The 6,385-nt window shown below is 41.5% G+C and overlaps 1 pseudogene; it reads left to right on the top strand.

Moving 5' to 3' along the window:
- Positions 1-3,348: 3,348 nt before the first annotated feature.
- Positions 3,349-5,000, top strand: LOC115522845 (annotated as a pseudogene).
- Positions 5,001-6,385: the final 1,385 nt, after the last annotated feature.

Raw genomic sequence — 6,385 nt, forward strand, 5'->3', positions numbered from 1 at the left:
AACACAGATAGGTAATTATCTAAAAGATATCTTTGCATTTATTTGCCAAAAGTCATTTTTCAGAAGTGCTTTGTTGTTGCAAATGATAGCTTATTGGAATACTATTTCCTCTTAATTAAAGAGCAGCCTGATTCCTGTGAGACTTTATGATAAGCAGAAGTAAAATAAGACTATCTAAAACCTTTCTCAGCCACACTGGTAGAAATATACTTAAAACTATGAAAGATCAAAAATTGTGATGGAGCACCTAGGTGGCTAAGTCAGTTAAGCATCCGACTTTGGCTCAGGTCGTGATCTCACAGTTTGGGAGTTCAAGCCCCAGGTCAGGCTCTGTGTTGACAGCTCAGAGCCTGGAGCCTGCTTCGGATGCTGTGTCTCTTCTGCCCCTTCTGTGCTCACGCTCTGTCTCTCCCTCTTTCAAAAATAAATAAACATTGGGGCGCCTGGGTGGCGCAGTCGGTTAAGCGTCCGACTTCAGCCAGGTCACGATCTCGCGGTCCGGGAGTTCGAGCCCCGCGTCGGGCTCTGGGCTGATGGCTCAGAGCCTGGAGCCTGTTTCCGATTCTGTGTCTCCCTCTCTCTCTGCCCCTCCCCCGTTCATGCTCTGTCTCTCTCTGTCCCAAAAATAAATAAACGTTGAAAAAAAAATTAAAAAAAAAATAATAAATAAACATTAAAAAAATGTTTTTTAAATTGTGCCCAGGGATGGAGGTATCAGTTTTGTGGATCTAAAATTTATACAATGGTGTGGGTGGGGGGCATGAGGCAGGGGAGGCTCTATAAAAATAATTACAAATACAAGATTAGGCCAAGGAAGAAGTCAGTGAGGGACCGTAGAGCTTAGTATTCATTAGCTTCATGACAAACTCACTCTATTCACTAAAAACGTATCTCTATACTTATTTTTAAACTGGTAAAATCACTAAATCTACATTAAATCTTCTATCACGTTTCTACAGATTGAGAATTAAGAATTAAAATCAATTCCAATATGGAAAATAGGCCAAGTGGCTGCCAGAGGTAAATGTTATGCTGATAAATAAAGCTATATTATGAAAAAAAAAATTGGGAAGCATGGAGATAAAACCTGATCATTACAAAATTCTAACCATCACCTCCCCCTCTGCAATCCTTATGTGAGTGAAGACCAAACGGCAATTTTTCTTCATTTTGTTGGCTGTTGTTTTTGCTTTGTTTTAAATCCAGCCAAAAAAATTAAAATCCACCAGCTCTTCCAAGTGTCAATAAATCTATGATCATACAGTGAAATCTGAGGTTATACAAACTTTGAAGTTGAAAGAAAATAAAGGTCATTTTTTGGAGCTAAACTTAAAGTCAAATTATGATTCTACCTCTTACTCCATTACCTGAGGATATAATTTAATTTTCCTAAGATTGAGTTTGTTCATCTGTAGCAGGTGGGCCATAACCCCTACCTGAAAGTAACGTTGTAACAATTAGAGTTGCTATATTTGAAATTTTTAACATGTGGGAGATTACATAAATAGTAGTTTCTAACACTAAACTGTCAGCAGTAGTATCTTCTAAATTGTCTATAGGGAGTTTTGCTTAAAAAATACATTTATTAGAAATTGTGGATGTAGTGGGTCACCTGGGTGGCTCAGTCGGTTAAGCGTCCGACTTCGGCCCAGGTCATGATCTCACAGTTCATGAGTTCCAGCCCCGCTTCGGGCTCTGTGCTGACAGCTCGGAGGCTGGAGCCTGCTTCGGATTCTGTGTCCCTCTCTCTCTGCCCCTCCCCAGCTCATGCTTGCACTCTGTCTCTGTCAAAATAAATAAACTTAAAAGAAAAAATTGGGAGGGGCGCCTGGGTGGCTCAGTCAGTTAAGCGGCCGACTTCGGCTCCGGTCATGATCTCGTGCTCCATGAGCGAGCCCCGCGTCGGGCTCTGTGCTGACAGCTCAGAGCCTGGAGCCTGCTTCAGATTCTGTGTCTCCCTCTCTCTGACCCTCCCCCGTTCATGCTCTGTCTCTGTCTCAAAAATAAATAAACGTTAAAAAAAAATTAAATAAAATAAAAATTGGGGACGTGGAGCAGATAGCAGAGAAAAGAAGAAAGGGAAAGAGAAATATACAAAGGGAGCTAAAGAGGAGGAGAGAATGGGGAAAAAAACATGGCACAAAACTTGCAAGAATAAAGGGGCTCAGTATAAAATTTCTGCTGGTAGAATCTAATGACCAATGTCTAATGATTTACATCAAATTATGTTTTGCCTCTGTTGCATACCTCCTGCCCCCTCCTCAGGCTTCAAGACTGACCAATGTGATTTTTACTGTGGTCACAATGAAGGAAATGAAAGAAAGGAGCATCAAAAAGAGGTGTGGTACATCTTTCCATTTACATAAGTCTTCTTTTGGTTGCTTTCATAAATGTTTTGTATATGAATCCTAAACGTTCTTGTTAAATTCATATCAAATTACTTTTTATGGCTTTTAAGAATTTCAAATTCCAGTTGTTCATTGCAGTTAACTTTTGTATATTGAGAGTGTATCCTGTGACCTTGCTAAACTCCCCTATTAGTTTCAGAGAGTTTTTGTAGATTCTTCAGGATTATCAGCATACACAACCACACTATCTGTGAATAAAGGTGGTTTTATTTTTTCTTTCCAAAAAAAATTTATACATATATATATATGTGTGTGTGTGTGTGTGTGTGTGTATAGTGTGTGGGTATGTATATATATATATATATATATATATATATATATATATATTTATGCACAACTGACCGATGTAACTGAAATGACCAGATATAACTCGCTCTTACCCTTAGTGTTACAGATGAAGTGTTTAGGGCTATGATTTTGCCCATGATTCAAACCTGTCAGTTTGGCTAGACAGGTTAATCCAAAAATCACATTCAAGTGAAAGTTGGAATCCTAGTCAAACATTTTGCCACACCCTAGAAGAAACCAGAGAAACTTGTGATTTCTGTTCAAAACGCAGAAAGCTGGCAAGCACGTTGCTTCACCATTACAACCAAAACTACCACAAATGCCAGGCAATCAACAAATTCAAAACTTTCTTGAACCCATGAGAGAGATAAGATCTCAGAGCCAATGACTGACCGGAAATGTAAGGAGAGAAGCAGTCTCCAAGATGAAAAAGGATACAAGAACTTGCATACCGAGGGGGAGAATCTGCCTGTTGCCACAGGACAATAGGCCAAATTCGGGTAAAATTTTTAATCCATTTCTAAATTCCAAGTGAGGACAGGAATGAGAATACAGAATCCCTGGGAACCACAGACACAAGCTGCATTCACAACTCCTCACCCATTCTTCTAAAACCCTACCTGAGCTCCACAGAAAAAGACTGGGTCGGGACATGAGGCCCAAGAGAACCTCCATTCCCGTGCAAGCCGCAGAGAGGTAAACAGCTGTGGCAAAGCACAAGGTCCTGCCCACACTCTTCTCATCTACCCCTCCCACAGAAAAAAAGGCTTAAGCATCTGGGGTTAGGGCAGCAAAAGATTGTTGCCTTTCAAGTACTTCAAAGAACTACAGCTGGGGGCAGGGAACAGAAAAATAATTTACACCTGGAGCTGCTTGCTGAGGACCACACCATTAGCTATCTCAGCAGGGTTGCTGTTACTTCTTGTTATCTTTTTTGTCTGTCTGTTTTTTGTATACATCCACAAGGTAATCTTAAGTTTTTTATGAGAAAATAAGTGAATTGAATTAGCTAAAAGAATTTTGGAAAAGCAGAACCAAGTTTGAGGTTCACAGTAACATATCTACACACAAAACAGCAGCCAAGACAGTTCAGGGCTGGAGAAAGGAAAGACCTGGGGGCCCAATGGGACTGGATGGAGGGTTCAGAAAATGAAACACACCGGCACATATACAGGGGATCCTTGCCCAATATGGAGGGGAGGAGGTGGATGTGGGAGTTAGGGGTGCCAATACCCAGGTAGTGGAAAATCCACCTATTACTTTTTTTTTTTTTTTTTTAGAGATAGAAAGTGAGTGTGAGCAGGGTAGAAGGGCAGAGGGAAAGAGAGACAGAATCTTAAGCAGGTTCCATGCTCACCAAGGAGCCTACGAGGGGCTAAATCCCATGACTCTGGGATCATGACCTGAGCCAAAATCAGGAGTCAGATGCTCAACTGACTGAGCCACCAAGGCATCCCTCCACTTATAACTTCTGAGTTATAGGTATAACATCCCTCCACCTATAACTCCCCAAAGCTTAACTACAAATAGCCTAATGTTGATGGAGAAGCCTTACCAACAACATAAAACAGTCTAGTGGCACACATTTTGTATATGTATTAAATGCTCTATTCTTACAATAAAGCTAGAGAAAAAAAATGTTGAGAAAATATATTTACAGTACTCTGCTGTAAAAAATACTCATATAGGCAGGGTGCCTGGGGATCCCCAAGATCTATCACTTGTTTCAAAAGTGTTTAGAATGGAGGAATGCCCCTTCTTGCAATTTCTTTTCCCGTTGCAACCTTGGAAGCCATTGTCTCAGCCACCCTCTGCTTCCGGGACCAACCAACAGGGTTTCGTTTTCTTTAGCTTAGCTTCTAATGCCAATCAACCATAAGCTCCCAGATTCCTCAGAATTATTCCTGTCAGGTGGAAGCTGCCATCAACCACTTGATCAACATGCAACTACAGGCCTCTACACTTACCTTTCTCTGAGCTTCTATTTCCACCAGGACGATGACGTGGCTCTGGAAGGCATGGGACACTTCTGCAGGTTGCCGAAGTGCAAGGGCTCCCAGCGTCTCTGGAAGATGCAAAACCAGCGCGGCGGCAGCGCCCTCTTCCAGGACTTGCAGAGCCATCCCAGGGTGAGTGGAGTAAAACTGGACACTTCAGAAGCTGCCTCGGCGCTGGGGAAAGACCTGAAGTGGACCCTTTTGTATCTGCTTGCCGTAGGCTCTGCCTGCGCCGCCGTGTGAGTTCCTAGAGAACCACTTCCGGGAGGAACAGGTGAAACTCACCGGGAAGATGGCGACCACGTGACTAATTAGGCAGGCTGGCCCCCAGGCTAGGCTGTGCAAGTTAGGCTCACTCTCAAGCGGGAGTAGGAGCCTCCAGAACCCAGAGTCTGTTGAGAATCCCCTCAGGCATCCCCCTGATGTCAGGACTGCTGCCTGAATCTCTCCCTTCAGCTACTAGACCGCTGTTTAACCACCTTGGAGTCTTCTTAAAAGCTGTGGACCAACTGGAAACAATAAAGCTTTTTGCAGGTCTGGGTGGGGGGATCTGACTATACGTGAATGCGAGCAAGTTCAAACCCATATTGTTCAAAGCTCAACTGCAAGTTCAATTGATTTTCAGTAAACATGCAAGGAGATTCAATGAATAAAGAATAGTCTTTCCAACAAATGGTGCTAGAAAAATTGGATATCCATAAGCAAAACAATAAGGAACCTTCACTCATGCATCTTGCCTTATATAAAAATTAAATGCAACTTGATCATAAAAATGATCCATTAAAGAACAGATTGATAGATTGGACTTCATGAAAACTTAAAACATCAGCTTTTCAAAAGACAAGGTTAAATAGTGAAAAGACAAGCCATAAAGTAGAGGAAGTATTTGCAAGCCATTGATAGAGGGCTTATATCCAAATTATATTAAGAACTCTCAAAAGCAAATAAGAATAGAATTATAAGAAATGGGTAAAAGACTTGAAAAGGAATTTTACCAAAAAATATAGAAGGATGTAAAACAAGCACATCATCTAAATGATACTTAATATCATTAGGAAATAGGGAAGTACAAATTAAAAACAAAATGAGATACCACTATCCTTGTAATGGCTAAACTAAAAAAAAATAAGAAGTGCTGGTGAGGGGGCAGACCCACTAGAACTCTCATAGATTTCTGGTAAGATAATAGTATACCACTTTCGAAAGCATTTTTTTAGTTTCTTATAAAACTAAACATATATTTGCCATATGACCAGGAAATCTTACTCCTTGGTATATATTTACCCAAGTGAAATGAAAACCTGTCTTCACACAAAAACCTATAAATAAGGGGGTAGGAAGGCAGAAGTGTCAAAAGGGCACCAGTTACATTTCAAACAGCCAGGTCCAGGTAACTCCCAGGGCCCTGAGATCCCTCTGCCTATCCAGACACACCCAGTGACCTGGCCTGGGCAAAGCTCTTCTACCTCCACAGGCAGCACCAGCAGGAACTAGCAGGAGTCCCAGTGGCAACAGGCAAATCAAGAATCCAAAACAACATGGCAAGGCTCTAAGGATGACACTGTCTTTGGAAACACAGCCCACAATAGGCCAAGACCTGCATGCTAAACCTAATAGAGTAAGTGCTTGCTAAAATAAAAGATTCAAATAGGACCCAGAATCATTGCAAATATACTGGCCGTCCTACTATAC

The sequence above is a fragment of the Lynx canadensis genome, chromosome C2 (assembly GCF_007474595.2).
Source record: "Lynx canadensis isolate LIC74 chromosome C2, mLynCan4.pri.v2, whole genome shotgun sequence".
Classification (NCBI taxonomy): domain Eukaryota; kingdom Metazoa; phylum Chordata; class Mammalia; order Carnivora; family Felidae; genus Lynx; species Lynx canadensis.